This window comes from Rhinatrema bivittatum, chromosome 7 (assembly GCF_901001135.1).
Source record: "Rhinatrema bivittatum chromosome 7, aRhiBiv1.1, whole genome shotgun sequence".
Taxonomy (NCBI): domain Eukaryota; kingdom Metazoa; phylum Chordata; class Amphibia; order Gymnophiona; family Rhinatrematidae; genus Rhinatrema; species Rhinatrema bivittatum.
In genome coordinates, this window is record NC_042621.1 from 35,298,963 (window position 1) to 35,316,617 (window position 17,655).

A 17,655-nucleotide genomic window follows, 5' to 3' on the forward strand; every position below is an offset into this window, starting at 1 on the left:
GTTTGTGTTTTAAAATTGCATTTGTACTATATGAGTGACTTATAAAATGCAGATAAGGGAGAAGCAAGTCTCATTTGTGATCTGTAATATAAATATCCTTTCATCCTTTAAGGAGAGATCAAATGCTTTCAGGGAGAATAATTTGCTCTTAACCATGGCAACTTTCTTGTTTGGCCTGTAGTCTAAAACATGTAGTTCATAGGCCTAAGGCTTGGGTCTCCCCTGCTATGAAACAAGAGGTTTATGCTCTGTGGAAAGTTATTCAGATCTACAACCTTGTACATGGGAGTCTGTGATCAGATTAAGGTTCAAATAATGTTAGAAATATGAAGAGTCAAGACTATGTATTTTATTTGTTTTAGAGTTAAGATATTTAGAGAGTTGTAGGAGCCAAATGCTATGTCAACAGGTTAAAATAGTAAGAAATGTCTGGTGTATGTTGTCTGGCCTCATAAGTTAATAGACGCTCTCCTGATTGCAGTATGTTCTAAGAACTGGCTGCTTGTCAGACTCTGGGTCTGAACAGTCCATAAAACAGCAAGCCCACATTTCTCCTGCATCAATCTAATAATAGAGGGCATGGATAGTAATTGCACCATATATTACATATTGAAAGTAATATAATTCCACCTCATTAGTCTAATCGGATTATTATACGTGAGAAACAGACTGCGATACATAGAAGATTCAGGCTGTATGATATGAGACAATCGTGCGCACACAGTCCCGGTTGATACAGAATTGTGAAATTTCATATGCTGTGATTTGCATTTGCCCTTGGGGCTTCACTGCATTCAAGCGTGTGCCAGAATAACCTCACTTGCTCATAACTGACAGATTATCAACCAACCTGATAAAAGAAAGCAAAGCAAAAAGAAACTCTGAGCCCAGATATCTTAAACTGTGCTAAAAGCTATTATTATTAATCTTCTAAAAAACAAAGGCTGAACCACTTGGTGTACAGACTAGCTCAAGGCCCAGTTCAAACTGCCATACTAAACCTAGCAGGGCGCCTTAAATCAGAGCTTACTTAAGCAATGCAGCCTGACATTGCGCTCTTACTGGTCCCATAAGGACTAATAGGGTGATACTAGCCTTGCAAGTAGATTTGAAAGCAATATGTAAAATCAAAAGCCTAATAAGAGGTGGGAAGGGGAAAGGCTCAGAAGTTGAAGCAGCACTGTGGACCCTTAAAGCAGTAGATTCAAGAATAACCACTGAGCACAGCAGGCTGAGAGCACATTCCCTGCCCAAACTTTACCACATGAAAAGCAAGATCACAGGGGTGGAAAAATCTCAGGAGTCTGTTAAAAAAGTTTTCATGCCTGGCACTTGGCAGGTACATTCAGCATTAAGCGCTACTGCAGCCCAACATGGGACCCCAAAAAGCAAGACAAGTAGCTGGGATGGAGCTGCCTGGAGAAACAAAGGTGGACCATGAATCTGCTGCAAGCAGACTAGAGCAGCATTACTGGGAGCAACAGATGTAGTCCATGGTTGCATCACATTGCTTGTGGGTGCAAAAAAGAGGCAAACCACGGGCCTGGATCAATAGTGGCAGGTCACATCCTCAAAGTGGTGCTGTCAGAAGCTACAGAAGTGGCTGCAAGCTGAAGAAAGCCCCACTAGGCCACCAGAGATGGCGAGGGCAGTAAGCCTCAGTGGAGGGAGACAAGGTAAGAAAGAATGGAAGGCAAAAAGCAGAGGAAGAGGATGGAGGTGGAGGCTGGAGAGAAAAAGGAGAGAAGAGGTAAATAAGTTAAAAGGAAAAATATCCACCCCTTCAGCCCAATAGAAAACAGCACCCAACTAGGCACCCAAACTGGAAGCATTACCAGACGCACAGCCAGGCACACAAGCATGAAATGATGTAACTGAAGAGGGAAGTCTAAGGCACAAGAAAAAACTGCGCGAAAACCCCGCTGTGGCCTACCACATGGCGAACTCAAACCTAAGAGCGTGGCCTAGCCAAAAAGGTTGCTCAACCCGCCAAGCTGCCCATGTCCCCCAAGCTTCCCTGGAGGCAGGAACGAATGTCGGATCGGCATGCTGAGCAAGCAGACCATAGGGGAGAGGAATCCCTGCTTAACACCCCCCTTCTTCTCTCTTCCTTTTTTTTTTTTCTCAATTACTTAAGCTCAGTCTGTCCAGCTGAGTAGGTCGGTTGCAGGAAGAGAGGACAAGGACCTTCACTGCTGCACTCTGCTTCCTGCACCCACTTGCCTTTCAGCTGCCTTTTTTTTTTTTAAACAGCTAATTTTTTTTTAACAGCTAAGTCCATGCCGGCTGAAAAAGAGCTATTGGACCAAGACACTCATCTCAGGGAGGGATCCAAGGATATCACCTCAGGAATTCTTGACTGAGAGAGAGACCATAAGGTATCAACACAGGAGAGTGGGGTGAATTAATTTTCCTTCTTTCCTCCTTTAAAATGTTTAAGCAGTCCCAGTAGGGAGATGCATGTCCATCATCTGTTGGAGACTGAGAATACTGGTGGGCTGATGTCTGTGCAGGGGTATATTTACTGTGATATCAGCTTTGCTCTGTCTCCATCTGCTGGTAGAGCTGCATAACCCACTGGTTCTGGATCCACCTGTCTTATGTTCTTATACTCTGGAGGACTGGAAAAGGGCGGATGTGGTTCCTATTCATAAAAGTGGAAGTAAGGAGGAGATTGGAAACTACAGACCAGTTAGACTGACCTCTGAGGTGAGCAAACTAATGGAATTGCTGGTAAAACAGAGCATAGTGCAATTTTTTGAACCCAATGGATTGCAAAATCCGAGGCAGCATGGTTTTATCAAAGATAACTCTTGTCAGACGAATCTAATCCATTTATTTGATTGGGTGACCAAAGAGATAGATCAAGAGAGAGCGGTAGATGTAGTATACTTGCATTTCAGAAAGGCCTTTGACATGGTTCCACACAGAAGACACAAATAAATTGTGCACCCTTGATATGGATCCTAGAGCTAGAAACTGGCTAAGTAGGAGGCGACAAAATGTAGTGCTACAATGGAGTTTTCTCGGAGGAGAGGGTTGTTACTTGCAGTGTGCTTCAGGGATTGGTCCTTGGACTGATTGTTTTCAACATTTCTGTGAGCGATGTAACAGAAGGGTTTGTCAAGAAAGATTTCTCTTTTTGCTAAATACCAAAATCTGTAACAAGTTGGACAGCCAGGAAGGAGTGAAAAACACGAGGAGGGATCTAGCAAAGCTCAAGCAATGGTCTAAGGTCTGACAATTAAGATTTAATGCTAAAAAAAATGCACAGTAATGCATTAAGGATGCAAAAACCCAAGGGAAAGGTACACTATTGGTGAAACTTCTAAGCAAAAAGAAAAAGGGCAGGATCACTGAAATCCAGTCAGTTAGAATGAATAAAAAATAGAGATAATGCAGTATCCACCCCTTGCAGGAACAATCAAAAGTCATTTAGAATTGCACTTCTCACTTGATGAATTAAAGATCTAAATAAAGAGTTCAAATTTCCAAGAAAGCATGCAGGTTTTTTTTAAATGATTCTTCTTTAGCACCCAGCTCCTCCCTAACCAAAAGATAAGGAATTCCTCCAATGTATAAAGCTAGGAGGATGATCACCTTTCCAACAGTGCTAAATGGTCTTTTTACCAAATAAAAAGCCTTTTTCATCTAGAATTTAATATACTCGTTACCGCCTAAAAAAAAACACGACAACACAAAACAGGAAAGAGAACAGACATCACCACAAAGTATAACAAAACCCAGAAACATCAGAAATCCAGTCCCAGCTCTCAGCCTGCTTGTCTGACATTGCTGCCTGGCTGGCCCATGATTGCCATAAACTGACTGAACTTACCTTCCCCCCAAGCCCACCTCTTCTCTTCCTCCTTTCTTTATTTCTGTGGTAACATGGTCATATCCAACAATATTACATCTTTGCAGTTCAGAAAAAGAACAAACTGCCGAACACAGCTTTTTGATCATTGTTATACTATATGTGAATATTACAAATTGTTTTTATGACATTTTATGAATCATATATTATGCACCTTATTTCTAATTTGTTGTAAACTGATGTGGGCAATCCTTAGGGACTGAAAAGCCAGTGTGAAAAAGTAAGTAGAAATAGCAAATGCTCTGTGGAAATTTTTTTTAAGTCATTTCTTGTTCAATTATCAAGCAGAATCTATAATAAAGTATTCATGTATTAATAACAAATCCGGATGAGAACGGGAAGGGGATTGGGGATGCTAATGTCAGTTCAGGTTTAGTGGTACTAGAGAGCGAGGGTTCTGAAGGGATAGTAGAGGGGCCTGAGTTGGTCACCTCAGCAGTCAGGCCAGGAAGGGGAGGGAAGGCTAAGAGCCAGGACAAGGTGAAGCACAAGCGCAGTAAATCTAGTTCTTCGGATTCCTCGACCTCTACCTCCTCTTCTTCAAGCTCTGATTTGACGTCTTCTTGTGGTGGGACAGAGAAGGGTGACAAAGACCAGGATAGGGGCACTAGGTACATTTTCCAAGCTTTGGGAGGACGTGCCCAGGGCCCTTTGTAAGAAAATCTAGCAGCAGAAATATTTTGATATATTGATATATTTTGGTTTCTAGAGGGTAGGAGAGGTCGCAGAAAGGAACTGAAGAAGAGAGGGATTGAGTGTTTCCCCGGCACTCAGAAAATGATCACGTGGAATATGTTGAATTGGATCCAGTCATTTTTAAGGCTTGCTAGTGTAATTGGGCATCACGATAGTGCCCAGTATGGTCCGATGCTGGCTTTAGCGGACGCAATCTTGGCGGCTAGCAAACAGTGCAAAGGTTGGTTGTGGTTAAATTATGACAGTGTTTTCGGGATCTCATGGAGGAGAACAAATTTGTCTTGGGGAACACGGGTCGTTGGATTGTGGCGAACACAGATGAATGCTAAGATTCCTTCCTCTGTGTCTGGCAGTACACTTGGGTTAGCTGTAGGGTTGGGAGGGCGTTCCTTTCATGCTGGCAGCGGATCAGGTGGAGCGAGTCAAGCGGGATTGTCTGATGTTTGCTGGTGGTTAAACCGTTCCATATGCAATTTCCCCGACTGCAAATTTCGCCACGCTTGTTCCAATTGTGGAGTAGAGCACCTGGCATCCAAATGTGCCAAGGGGTTGGGAGAGAGGAGTTCGGGCGGTAGGTTCATCGTCAGAGGGGCACCAAAAGGAGTGCAGAAATGATGATCTCTGCTTGGCTCCTACTCCGGTGTGAGTCAAGGCGCTGAGGCCTTGGTTGTTAAGGTACCCTAATTCAGAGGCATTTTTGTTCTTGTTGTGGGGATTTTCAGAAGGTTTCGTGATTCCTTTTATGGGGCCTATCGGGTTGGGGGTGGTGACAATTGTTCCTCAGTTCGCAGCATGTCCAAGGTGGTCATGGATAAATTAGTATCCGAAATTGGCTTGGGTCATATTGCTGGTCCTTTCAAGAGCTCCCTTTTGCTGACTTAGTTTTGTCGCCCTTAGCAGTCATACCTAAAAAAGAGCCAGGAAAATTTAGGCTTATACACAATCTGTCTTTCCCAGAAGCTAGATCAGTAAATGATTTCATCCCTCATGAGCTTTGTGCGGTCGTTATGTGTCATTTAGCTCAGCCATGCGTTTAGTTCAGCATTGTGGCCCAAGGGCCTTAATGGCCAAAGTGGACATCGAATTGGCATTTAGGCTTCTGCTGATTCACCTGGAGAGTTTTCCTTTGTTGGGATTTCTTTTCCCGGGTGGTTACTTCATGGATACATTTCTACCGATGGGCTTCTTGATTGCATGCACCTTTTTTGAAGCATTTAGTTCATTTGTTCACTGGGTGATCGAGCAAGAAACAGGCTCGGTTAATGTGGTGCACTATTTCTTATTTGTGGATCGCTCAGGTTCGAATGCTTGTGCAGATTTTCTGCGTTGTTTCTTTAATGTAGCAGACAATTTTGGCATTCCTATCGCTGAAGGCAAAACGGTTGGGCCTGTTACATGCCTGGTTTTTCTAGGCATTGAACTAGATTCTGCAACCATGTTGCGGTTACCGGCGGATAAAGTGCGCGAACTCAAGAAACTGGTGTACCAGGCTCTAGGAGTAAAGAAGCTGACATTGCAGCAGGTGCAGTCTAACTTTGCATGTAGGGTTATTCCCATGGGTGGAGTGTTTCTGCGGCGGTTGTCATCGGCAATGTCCGGAGTCAAGAAGAGCTTCTATCACATCAGGCTGTCGCGTGGAATCCGTGACAACCTCCTCATTTGGGATAGGTTTTTGTCCCATTTTAATGGCACTTTACTGTGACAGACAGGGGCTGTATCCAGTTATGATTTAGAATTGTTTACTGATGCGGCTGGTTCTATTGGCTTTGGTGCATATTGTCAGGGGGCAGCAATCTGGTCTCACCAAGAATATCACATTCCTTGAGTTATTCCCTATTGTAGTAGCAGTTCTCTGGGGCGAGCATCTTCGGAATAAAAAAGTGATCTTCTGGTGTGTTAACCAGGGTATCGTTGAGGTGATTAACAAGAGGGCAGCAAAATGTCTGTTAGTCTCTGAGTAACAGAGACTAACAGACTGCATAGAATTGAATGTGACCATGTGGACACGTCCCGGGAGTTTCTAATACTTTGGCCAATTCTCTCTCTCGTTCGAAGCTTGTTCCTGAGGCAAATATGCAGAGAGCTTCAGTACCTGCTTTCCTAAGGCGATTCGGTTCCCAGAAGCATGGAGGTTACTCAGAGCGTCACTAGCCCCTTCCACGTGGTTGGCTTACATGAAAAGGGCTGAAAAGGTGGTGTCCTTTCTTGCAAAGAGGGGCAGGTGCGGGGGCCCGGTGTCCAATTTCAATATTTTGCATTACATCGAGAATGCTAAAGCAGGGGGGGGGGGACTCAAGAGCGGTGGTCTCTAGGTACTTGCTGGGCTTTTCTTGTTTTATACGGGCATATGGTTGGGGGTTCCCTCGCAGAAAGTTTTTGATTCGTCGTTTACTGCTGGGATGGTCCAGGGAGGGGTCCGAGTGTTAGAGGGAAAGCTGCCCATTACCCATGATATCTTACAGCAGTTGTGGGATGCCTTATCGGGTTATCTGTAGTTCCAATTACGAATGTTGTCTGTTTCGTGTAGCTTTCATCTTCGCATTTTTCGGGGTGCTCCGGATTAGTGAGTTGGGGGCTAGAACCAAAGGATGGGAATTGTCGGGGTTGCTCCCTTGACACGTTACGCAGGCTGCGGATTCTATTATTCTATTTATTCCATGTTCGAAGACCAACCTGTTAGGGAGGGGTGCTTCTGTGGTTTTGAGAGCTATCCCAGCATGCAGGACATGTTCTGTAGCAAATTATGCAGCCTTTGTGGCGTTGTGCCTCTGCGGGGGGGGGGGGGGGGGGCAATTTTTTGATACATGCGGATTCCTGCCCGCTCACCAAATTCCAATTCGAGTCAGTATTGAGGTTGGGCGCATCCCTTTTTGGAGCTCATTCTTTCCGAATTGGTGCGGCCACTTCAGTGGCTTGCACGGGTTTGTTGGGAGGCGTAATCCAGCAGATCGGGCATTGGAAGTCGGGTGCGCTTAAGAGGTACATACAAGTGGGTCAACAATGACCAATGCCAGATACTAACAATGTTCTCTTTGCAGGTGCTGCAAGTCGTGGGAGACAAGCTTGGATCGTGGGACACTCCTACTTCGTGTGGGCTTTCAAACATGCATGCGAGCGTCCCTAAGGAGCTCATTTGAACTTTTCGCAGTGTGATGTGACCATTCATTGGTTGGGGCGCAGGGGTATGCGATGGGATAAATTGATTCCCTGCCTTCAGCGCGGCCTTTCGCGCTTTGGTCAATCTCATGTACTGATCATCCACTTGGGAGCCAATGACTGGGGTGCGGTGTCCGGACGCAAATTCATAAGTATGGTTAGGAAGGACTTGATGTCTATTTCCATTCTCCTGCCTGCTGCTGTGATTTGCTGGTCTGATATCATTCCAAGGCCTGCTGAAATTGATAGAAAGATTTGGCAGTGATGCCGGGCTAAAGCCAATAGGCAAATTGGCTCTTGGCTGTCATTGTTTGGGGGGTGCCATATTTGACATGGATGGGCTTGGGACTGCGAGCAGGGGCTTTTTCGCGCTGATGGGATGCACCTTTTTTAGGACTGGATGTGTTTTTAAACACCTTTCAGGAGGCCTTGGAAGACTTGTTGCATTAGAGATCTAGGCCACATTTTGGGGGGGGGGGGGGGGGGGGGGGGGTCACAGGATGGGTTCATCCTGTGCCTGTGGCGGGTTGCCCGAGTTGATCAAGATTCAGTGTGGTGCTGAATGGTGTGATGACCCAACAGGTGTCAGGTCTGACTTATGGGTGGGACAATTGGGTGTAGTTATCCTGTGTGTGGCTCCTTGCTAGTTGGTGGCAGGGGCTCAGTTTCATGACTCCTTGCTGGGTAGTGGTGGGGGTTGTGGGTGCGACTATTGCGAATGTCAATAACATGAGGTTGGCTGGCCTGGATCTGTGATTCTTGCTGGCAAGGTGGCGGTGCATAGTGCAGCCTGTGTTACTTACTTGAGCTCGGGCACCTGATTGCTGGGCAATGAAGATGCAGCCTGTTTGATCCCCAATTACTGTCTGTGTTTTCAATGCTATCGACTGTGAGAGGGTGGGTGCTGGGAGAAGAGTTGGTCCTGGCTAACCATAATCCAGCACTGAAAAGGAACCACCCATAAGGCAGAATTCCAACCGCTAAGGAAATGGGGTGCATCCAATGACTGAACGGGTAACCCATTTGCCCTAATAAAAATCCACCAAGCTGCTTAATGTGATATCATTATAACTTCTATTACATAAAAACACACTTGCTTATCAAAGCTTCATTTTAAGTTACAGTCTTGTAAGTGCGGAACAAGTTCATCATGACAAAGATATCTGAGGAACAGACCTACGTCATCTTGAAAGTTTATGTCCAGCAATACCTTTCTCGGTTTTAAATTTCATAATTGCATCCAGCAAAGTGTCTGTTTTTCTCCAGGACCAATATGCTTTAGAACTCTGCCTCTGTCATATCCAAGGCAAATACATCCAGCCTGTTTAAATCAAAACAGCAATGAAAGTTTTGTTGTTGAAAATGTTGTTAAATTTCAGCTACTTGGCCAAGGAGCTACATTTTGGTGTGAGCGGAAGCCCTAGGAAACTTAGTAGAGGAAGAATAGCAATATTAGATGGAAGTGGGTGTTTACCATATTATATTATGAGTCCCAATTACTTAATATTCCTAGAGCTAATCAGAACATATCATCTACAGAGGCGATAACATATTTTCCATGTCATTTGCTTCCCTGGTCCTTAAATATCTGTGGCTACTACAATAAATTAATTCCATTATCTCTAACACAAGTTGCGGACACATTGACGGGGTCTGAAATGTGTGTTACCAGTCATGAGGACAAAGTTCATCAAATTTTCTGAGTCTTTTTGTCAAAAATAGCCAACACCAAATATCTTAAATCAAAGATGGGCTATAAAAAGCTCCCATTAAGCCTGCTAAGTGTCCACGTCATTTGGCCAGAGGAGTTTATTTCTGTTGTGTGTTGACACTGTCACTTGTAACCAAGGCAGATAGTGTCAGCATGTGTGCTGTGAAACTCAAGGATAATGCTGTATACAAAATGTTGTGCATCTTACCAGAAGACACTAGGAAAAATGCCTAGACTTCCAAATTGCCTTCTAACCTATAAAATCTCAAATGACTAGAAACCATCTGTAGGGAAAAAAAAAAAGATGCAAGTTAATAGAAAATGCCATCTTGGTACAGCTTAGTTGTGCAGTTAATGTGTTGTCTTTTATTTCAGTTTTTCATATTTTAAACCCACTAACGTTCATTTTGAATCCTGGGTTGCTCTGATGTTACCTGGTTGACGTTACCCAGAAAAAGGCCCAATTGGTCCATCCAGTCTGTCTGGCAAGTTATTTGGTGTAGTAACTGCTGCTCTGTGCAGGTTAGCCAATGTAGAAATGTTACGCGTAAAGGTAAAAGAAAATTGTTCCTTACCTGCTAATTTTGTTCCTGTAGTACCATGGATCAGTCCAGACCGTGGATTGTCTCCCCCTTCCAGCAGATGGAGTCAGAGCAAAAACCGAGAGGGTGGTCCCTCATAAGCTGGTGCGCCCTCTGCATCCCCTCAGTATTAAAAATATCAAAGCAAGAAAGAAATAACTTGGATGGATCTAGTCAACCGAAATTGAACTGTGGATGGAACAAGCCCACCAAACGACCACGATTAACATGAATAATAATGAAGCAAAACTTGCAAAAATGAACTCTTAATCAGTCCCAAACCTGTCCCGAGAATCAAATTAGACAGTCGAGCAGAAAAGTGATCCCAAAAAAGCCCAAAAATTCTGAGGGTGGGCATCTGGACTGATCCATGGTACTATAGGAATGAAAATTAGCAGGTAAGGAACAATTTTCTTTTGCTTGTACGTACCAGGATCAGTCCAGTCCGTGGGATGCACCAAAGCTTCCCTAAATAGGGTGGGTCCCTGAAAGCCCAGCTCGAATAACCTGAGCACCAAAAGAACCCAAAACCGGTGGTTGGCGATTCAAACGATAGTGACAAGCAAATGTGTGCAAGGACTTCCAGGTAGCTGCTCTGCAAATTTCCTGCGAAGAGACCGCCTGGCTTTCTGCCCAGGAAGCAGCTTGAGCTCGAAGCGAATGAGCTTTAATGCCCTCCGGAGGCGGTCGACCAGTCCCAATGTAAGCAACAGAGATTGCTTCCTTCAGCCAGCGAGCAATGGAGGTCTTCGAAGCCTTGTGTCCCTTCCTGGGACCACTCTAGAGGACAAAAAGGTGGTCTGATAGGCGGAATTCATTAGTAACCTCCAAATAGCGGATGAGTACACGCTTGACATCGAGCCGTCGCAGTTGTCTGGAATAGATGGAAGTTCCACCGATAGATTCAAGTGAAAAGCCGAGATCACCTTTGGTAGGAAAGACAGTACTGTACTCAAGGATACTCCCGAATCCGTGAAGCAGAGATAAGGCTCCCTGCACGACAAAGCGTGAAGCTCCGTCGGGCAGAACAAATGGACACCAGGAAAACTGTTTTCAAAGTGAGATCCTTGAGAGTAGCTCCTCCCAAAGGTTCAAAAGGCAGACCTCCCAAATCCAAAGTACCAAGTTTAAGCTCCACGAGGGGCAAAAACTGCAAATCGGAGTTTCACGTGTTTTACTCCTCTCAAAAATCGAACAATATCAGGGTGTGAGGAAAGCGGAACTCCGTCTAGGTGACATAAGAGGACCCCAAGAGCTGCCACCTGAACTCTTAGAGAATTGAAGGCTAACCCCATGTCAAGCCCCCGCTGCAAAAAATCCAGGATCTGGGCTATAGATGCCTGACGTGGAGAGATATGCATGGACACACACCAGGACTCAAAAACTTTCCAGACCCGGACATAGGCCACCAAAGTGGAGGTCTTCCTAGCCTTGAGTAGAAATAAACTGCCTCATGATAGCCTCGTTTTCTCAGTCTGCGCCTCTCAAAAGCCAAGTCGCAAGACAAAAGCGTTCTACCTGGTCGAAAAATACGGGCCTCTGCTGTAAAAAGTTTGGTAGATGTCCCAGACACAGAGGACTGTCCTCTGCTAGGTTGACCAAGTCTGCAAACCATGGTCGACAAGGCCACTCCGGAGCCACTAGGATGACAGGCCCCTGGTGGACCTTGATTCTTCAAAGTATCTTTCCCACCAGGGGCCAAGGCGGAAACACGTACAGTAGGATGTTCCACGGCCACTTGAGGACTAGTGCATCTACGCCTTCTGCACCGTGCTCCCTCCTACAACTGAAGAAGCGTGGAGCCTTCGCGTTTCTTTGAGTGGCCTTCAGGTCTAGATGGGGATTCCCCCACCCGTTGAAGAGAAGTGAGGCCGCCTCCTCGGATAGTTCCCATTCTCCGGGGTCCATGTATTGACAACTCAAGAAATTCGCTTGAACATTGTCTACTCCAGCAATGTGTGACGCCGCCAGATGGGAGAGATGGAGTTGCACCCACGGCATCAGCTTGTCCGTCTCCCGTGATATATGAAGACTCCTGGTCCCTCCTTGACAGTTGATGTAGGATACTGTCGTCGCGTTGTCCGAGAGTACTCGAACCGCTCGGCCCTGAACCAAGGGAAGAAAATGCTTCAGTGCATGGCGGACAGCTCTCGTCTCCAGACGGTTGATGGGCCAAGCTGCTTGCACAGATGTCCATTGTCCCTGTACAGATTGCGTCTCACACACAGCTCCCTATCCGGAGAGGCTGGCATCCGTGGTGATGATTACCCATTGCGGGATCTCCAAATCCACCCCCTGCAGCAAGTGATCCAGATTGAGCCACCAGGACAGGCTGGACTTGACTACGGATGGTATTGGCAGGGGAGTCTGAAATTCTCGGGATATTGGCTTCCATCGGGAAAGCAAGGCTCGATGCAAAAGACGCATATGCGCAAAAGCCCAAAGGCACCACATCTATAATGGAGGCCATGGTTCCCAGAACCTGTAAGTAATCCCAGGCCGTGGGAAGCAGGAGGTCCCGAAAGTGCTGTACCTGTATGAGAAGAGACTGAGGTCGATCCAGACGAAGAGAGACCTTGCCCACCTTGGTGTCGAAGTGTGCCCCCAAAAAAATCGAGGGACTGTGAGAGTCAGATTGCTCTTGGCCAAATTGATCACCCAACCGAGTAATTGAAGAAGTTGCAACACCCTGTCGATCACCTGCTGGCAGAGAACTCTGGACTTTGCTCGGATGAGCCAGTCGTCCAGATAGGGGTGAACCAAAATTCCTTCCTGCTGTAGGGACACCGCCGCCACCACCACCATGACCTTGGTGAAGGTGCGAGCAGCGGTTGCAAGGCCGAAGGGCAGGGCCTAGAATTGAAAATGCTGGACCAAGATCTTGAATCGCAGGAATTGCTGATGTTCCTTCAGGATGGGGATATGTAGGTAAGCCTCTGTCAAATCCAAGGAAACCAGAAACTCTCCTCTGCGCACTGCCGCTATAATGGAGCGCAGTGTCTCCATCCTGAAGTGTGGAACCTTCAGCGCCTTGCTGACCATCCTGAGATCCAGCATTGGATGAAGAGCCTTCCTTTTTGGGAACCACGAAGTAGACGGAATAGTGGCCGAGCCCATGCTCCGCGAGGGGCACCGGGAGAATTGCTTCCAAGGCTGTCGATGGAGGGTCTGGCGAACTGCATCCTGCTTCCTGGACGGGGCCGCATGGGGAGAAGACAAACCTGTCTTGAAGAGGCCGCGCAAATTCTAAAGCGCAACCTTGTTGTAGAATATTTAAGACCCATCGGTCTGAGGTGATTTTGGCCCACTCCTCGTAAAAGAGGGACAGACAACTTCCTATTCTGCGAGTCAAAGAGTGGACCGGCAATACTTCATTGGGAGGTTTTGGTAGATGTCCTTTGGGCAAGGGAATCTCGAGCAGACCTTCGCCCTTGAAAGGAATGAGATCAGGACTGTGATCTTTAAGAAGGCGGCTTGTGAGAAACTGGTCTAGACTGTCAAATGCCGTTGTCCCCTGAAATGGCTTCGCGTGGAGCTGAAAACTCTTGAATGCAAGGACGATCTTCAGGCAGTTTATGCACTTTATTTTCTCCCAGTGATTTAATGAGCTGGTCTAGTTAGTTAGTCTCCAAACAGCAACTTTCCCTTAAAAGGAAAGGAGCCCAGCTGAGACTTGGATGAAGAATCCACCAACCAGTTACGGAGCCAGAGTAAGCGCCTCGCCGAGACCACTGACACCATAGATCGGGCCAGCACTCGGAAAAGATCATATAAGGCGTCCGCTCCATACGCAATGACCACCTCCAGGTAGTCAGCTTGCTGTGCTTCTTCTGGGGGAAGCTCCTGAGTACTGAGCAGCTGTTGGACCCACCGGAGCCCTGCCCTTTGCATTAGGGAACTACAGACCGCCGCCCGAAATCCCACGGCAGACACTTCAAAGACTCTTTTCAAGTAGACCTCAAGCTTTCGGTCTTGCAGGTCTCGCAGGGCGGCTCCTCCAGTCACCGGTATGGTGGTCTCTTTGTGACCACTGACACTGAGGCATCCACCTTGGGTACCTTGAGGAGCTCCAAGGACTCCTCCAGGAGTGGATAAAGCTTGTCCATGGCTCTGCCTACCCTCAGGGACGCCTCCGGAGTCTCCCACTCCCTGGACAATAATTGGAGGAGCATGGGATGAAAAGGAAAAGTCTTCGCTGGCGGGCGGAGACCTGCAAGAACAGGGTTCCCCTTTCTGGACGCAGTACTGGAACCTGGAGCCTCCTGGGGAGCCTCAATATCCAATTCCTCAATGACATGAGAAATAAGAGGGTCTAATTCATCCCTCTGAAAAAGGCGGAGAACCCGGGGATCATCACCCTCAACCTGAGCAAGGGGAGTAGGATCATCCAGGTCGGGATCAGGCAAAGGATCCTGAGCAGGCGAGCAGGCAGAGGGTCAGGAATGGCAGGCTGGGAAATCACCTTTACTCGCGAAGAGCCTGAGGGAGGATCCGGGATGGTACCGTCCCACGGAAATCCAGAGCCCTGACAGATCCCTGCTGAGGCCTGGGATTCATTTAACCGGATCACCTTTGATGGAGGAGGAACTAGTCCAGGATCCCGTTGCTGCTGGCTCAACCGAGCTAAGTAAGCATTGTGCATTAACAAGATGAATTCTGTTGAAAACAGTCCGGGGGGAGGGAGAGAAGGAGGGAGAGCAGGAAGATCCCCTCAAGGTGGGACTGCATCAGGGAGGACAGCCGGCATGAGAATCAGTGGGGAGAGAGCCTGTCCAAAGTCAGAATCAGCGTTTAACTGTGTCAGGGTAGAAGTCTGAGAAATCAAAATGGCCGCCGTTCCCGCACTGGACGGGAATGGGGCTGGCCCCTCCAAAGCCAGACACGCCTTGGTGCACGAATCCGAGCATTCCTCAGGCCTCGAGGTACACTCCCCACCTGGGAGGCACCTCGCACAAAGTCCTTCCCTCGGTAGCCAGGAACCCGACCCAGCCGAACATCATGAGAAGTGCGGCATGGAGGTAAGCAGAATTAAAAGCAAAACCCCCGGAGGCTGCCGGCAGCCGATTCAACGCTGCTCCTCCCACAAGCGACCAGACAGTGCAGGCACAAGACCTGATTGAATTAAGCCTTTATTTACTTTTTTTTTCAGTCAGAGGAATGTCGCATCTCTGACAGTATTAAACTGCCCGTGAGGAAACAGACATCTCAGGGCAGCGGGGGTCGCTAAAATGGGGGAGAGGTTGGACCACCAACTTACACCCCAGGCAGCAAAAAACAGGCAGAACTGGAAAAAAAAAAACCAAAAAAAAAAAACCCCCAAAGTATAGAAAGGAGAACTAATGAGACAGAGTGACAGGAATGTCACTGATAAAGAGTTCTACCTGCAAGCTACAGCCAAACAGGACACCACAAATAAATAGATGCAGAGTCCCTACTTTTTCTTTTTTTTAAAAAAGATACATCCAAGCAATGGTAACAGAAAGGATCAAGAAATTATAGAAAAACTATCCTTTCTAAGCACAGAGGGGGAAACCATAGGTGCAACCCACATCTGGAGTCAGAGAAATACTGAGGGCGCACCAGCTTATGAGGGAGCCCCCCTCTCAGTTTTTGCTCTGACTCCATCTGCTGGAAGGGGGAGACAACCCACAGTCTGGACTGATCCTGGTACATACAGGGAACACAGGTTACCCCCTTTTTCCATTTTTATCCTTCTGCCATGAGCAATCCTTTCTGTTTATCCCATGCACTTTTGAATTTTATGACTATTCTTGTCTTCACTACTGCTTCCTGGAGGGCATTCCAGGCATCCACCACCATTTCCCTGAAGAAATATTTCCTGAAACTGTAGAGCAGCCCTGTAGTTGAATATACCCAGATAACTTTTTTTTTTTTTTTCTGGCTCAGTTTACATGTATAACTTTAGGACTGCCTGCATGGCTAGCATCTAGATATTTTTTTACTCAATGCATAATTAAGTTCTGGAATTTGTTGCCAGAGGATGTGGCGGAAGCTATTAATGTAGCTGCATTTAAAAAAAGGTTTGAACAGATTCCTGGAGGAAAAGTCCATTAACCATTAAGAACATGCCATACTAGGTCAGACCAAGGATCCATCAAGCCCAGCATCCTGTTTCCAACAGCGGCCAATCCAGGCCATAAGAACTTGGCAAGTACCCAAAAACTAAGTCTATTCCATGTTACCGTTGCTAGTAATAGCAGTGGCTATTTTCTAAGTCAACTTAACCATTATTAAGGTCGAGTGGCAGACATCCACTGTTTATCCCTGGGATAACCAGGTTGGAATCTATCTACCCCTTGGGATCCTTCTAAGAACTTGTGACCTGGCTTGGCCACTGTTGGAAACAAGATACTTACCTGGATAAGACTGAATATCCAAGTTATTCAGCTTGCCCAGAAATGCTCCCAAAACCCCCTCTTAGAGGGCTGGGAATTTAAAACCTCAGGGTTTGTCCCAGAGGCATTGCTAGCCATGGGCACACAGGGTTTGCACCTCAAATCTATTGGCCAGTGCCTCAAATATCAAACAGCTGCTCTCTTTACTTCTCTACAGGGAAGAGGATGGAGGGGCCTGGAAAAGGGAGCAGAGAAATTGTTTCCTTTTCTGCAGTGTCTGTTCCATTTCCCTTCATTTCCCAACCAAAGGGGACTGAGTAGACACTGAAGGCAGCATGTGGGGAGAAACAGGAGGAGAGCAATTTGTTTTCTGTTCTGCTGAAGTCTCATTTCTTCTCAAACTTGTTTCAAAGGGAGGAGAGGAGCTGGACCAGAAACAGACACAGGCAGACAGAGCCTGTGATCCTAGAATTCAGATGAGGTTGGAAGAGGGGGGGGGGGGGGTGAAGGAAAGGCATCCTAGACAAAGCATAATCAGGGAACTGTAAGTGACTGATGGATAAGGAGAGGAGAGAAGGTAAATGCTGAAAGAAGGGGTGTGTGAGGAGAAATGTTGGGAGAGAAGAGGAGGGGGCTGAATGCTGGGTGGAGCAGAAGAATGGGAGGTGAATACAGTATTCTTCCCCTATATAACTGAGATTTATTTATTTATTTTTAATTTTTATATACCGGTGTTCCTGTATGACATACAAATCACATCGGTTTACATTGAAACAGCGAACCAAGAATTCGCCTGTGGGGCGGTACATGGAACGAGGTACTTGGAACAAGGGGTACAAGAACTGGGATAGGGGAAACAAAATAGCTAGGAAAAGGAATTGGTCCTGAAGCAATTCTAGCTAAGCTAAGGGTTGGTCCGGAAAACAAATCTAAACAACTAACTAAATTAACTAATACATGGCATAGTTTGTACAATGATAATGTGGTATAGGTGCAAAGTGCAGCTTGTATGGTAAACAGTCTGTGGTCTACAGCAGTAAATACTAGATGGAAACATCGTTCACAGCATGACCTAAAATTAACTTAAAAATCTGGGATAGGGAAAAACAGAGGAGCGAGCAGTCTGGATGCGACCAAGGGGCTTAAGTTCCTGGGAAAGCTTGGCCAAAAAGCCAGGTTTTGAGTTTCTTTCTGAATCATCAATACAAACTTGGACTGCCTGAGGTGATGAAAGAGAAGCAGGGTAGGAGAATACTGTGGGAAAAAGAGTGTGTGTGT

General features: G+C 46.4%; 1 protein-coding gene across 4 annotated transcripts in view; it reads right to left on the reverse strand.

Annotated features, from left to right (window-relative positions):
- The window catches only part of PDP2 (pyruvate dehyrogenase phosphatase catalytic subunit 2), a 94,910-nt gene that overhangs the window by 53,916 nt on the left and 23,339 nt on the right, over positions 1-17,655 (reverse strand). Inside the window, exon 2 of one of the 4 annotated variants that reach the window (XM_029608233.1) lies at positions 8,940-9,050. The exons of the other annotated variants lie outside the window; for them this stretch is intronic. The gene's annotated coding sequence lies outside the window, so the exon portion shown is untranslated. The remainder of the gene's footprint in view (positions 1-8,939; positions 9,051-17,655) is intronic. 4 annotated transcript variants of the gene reach the window in all.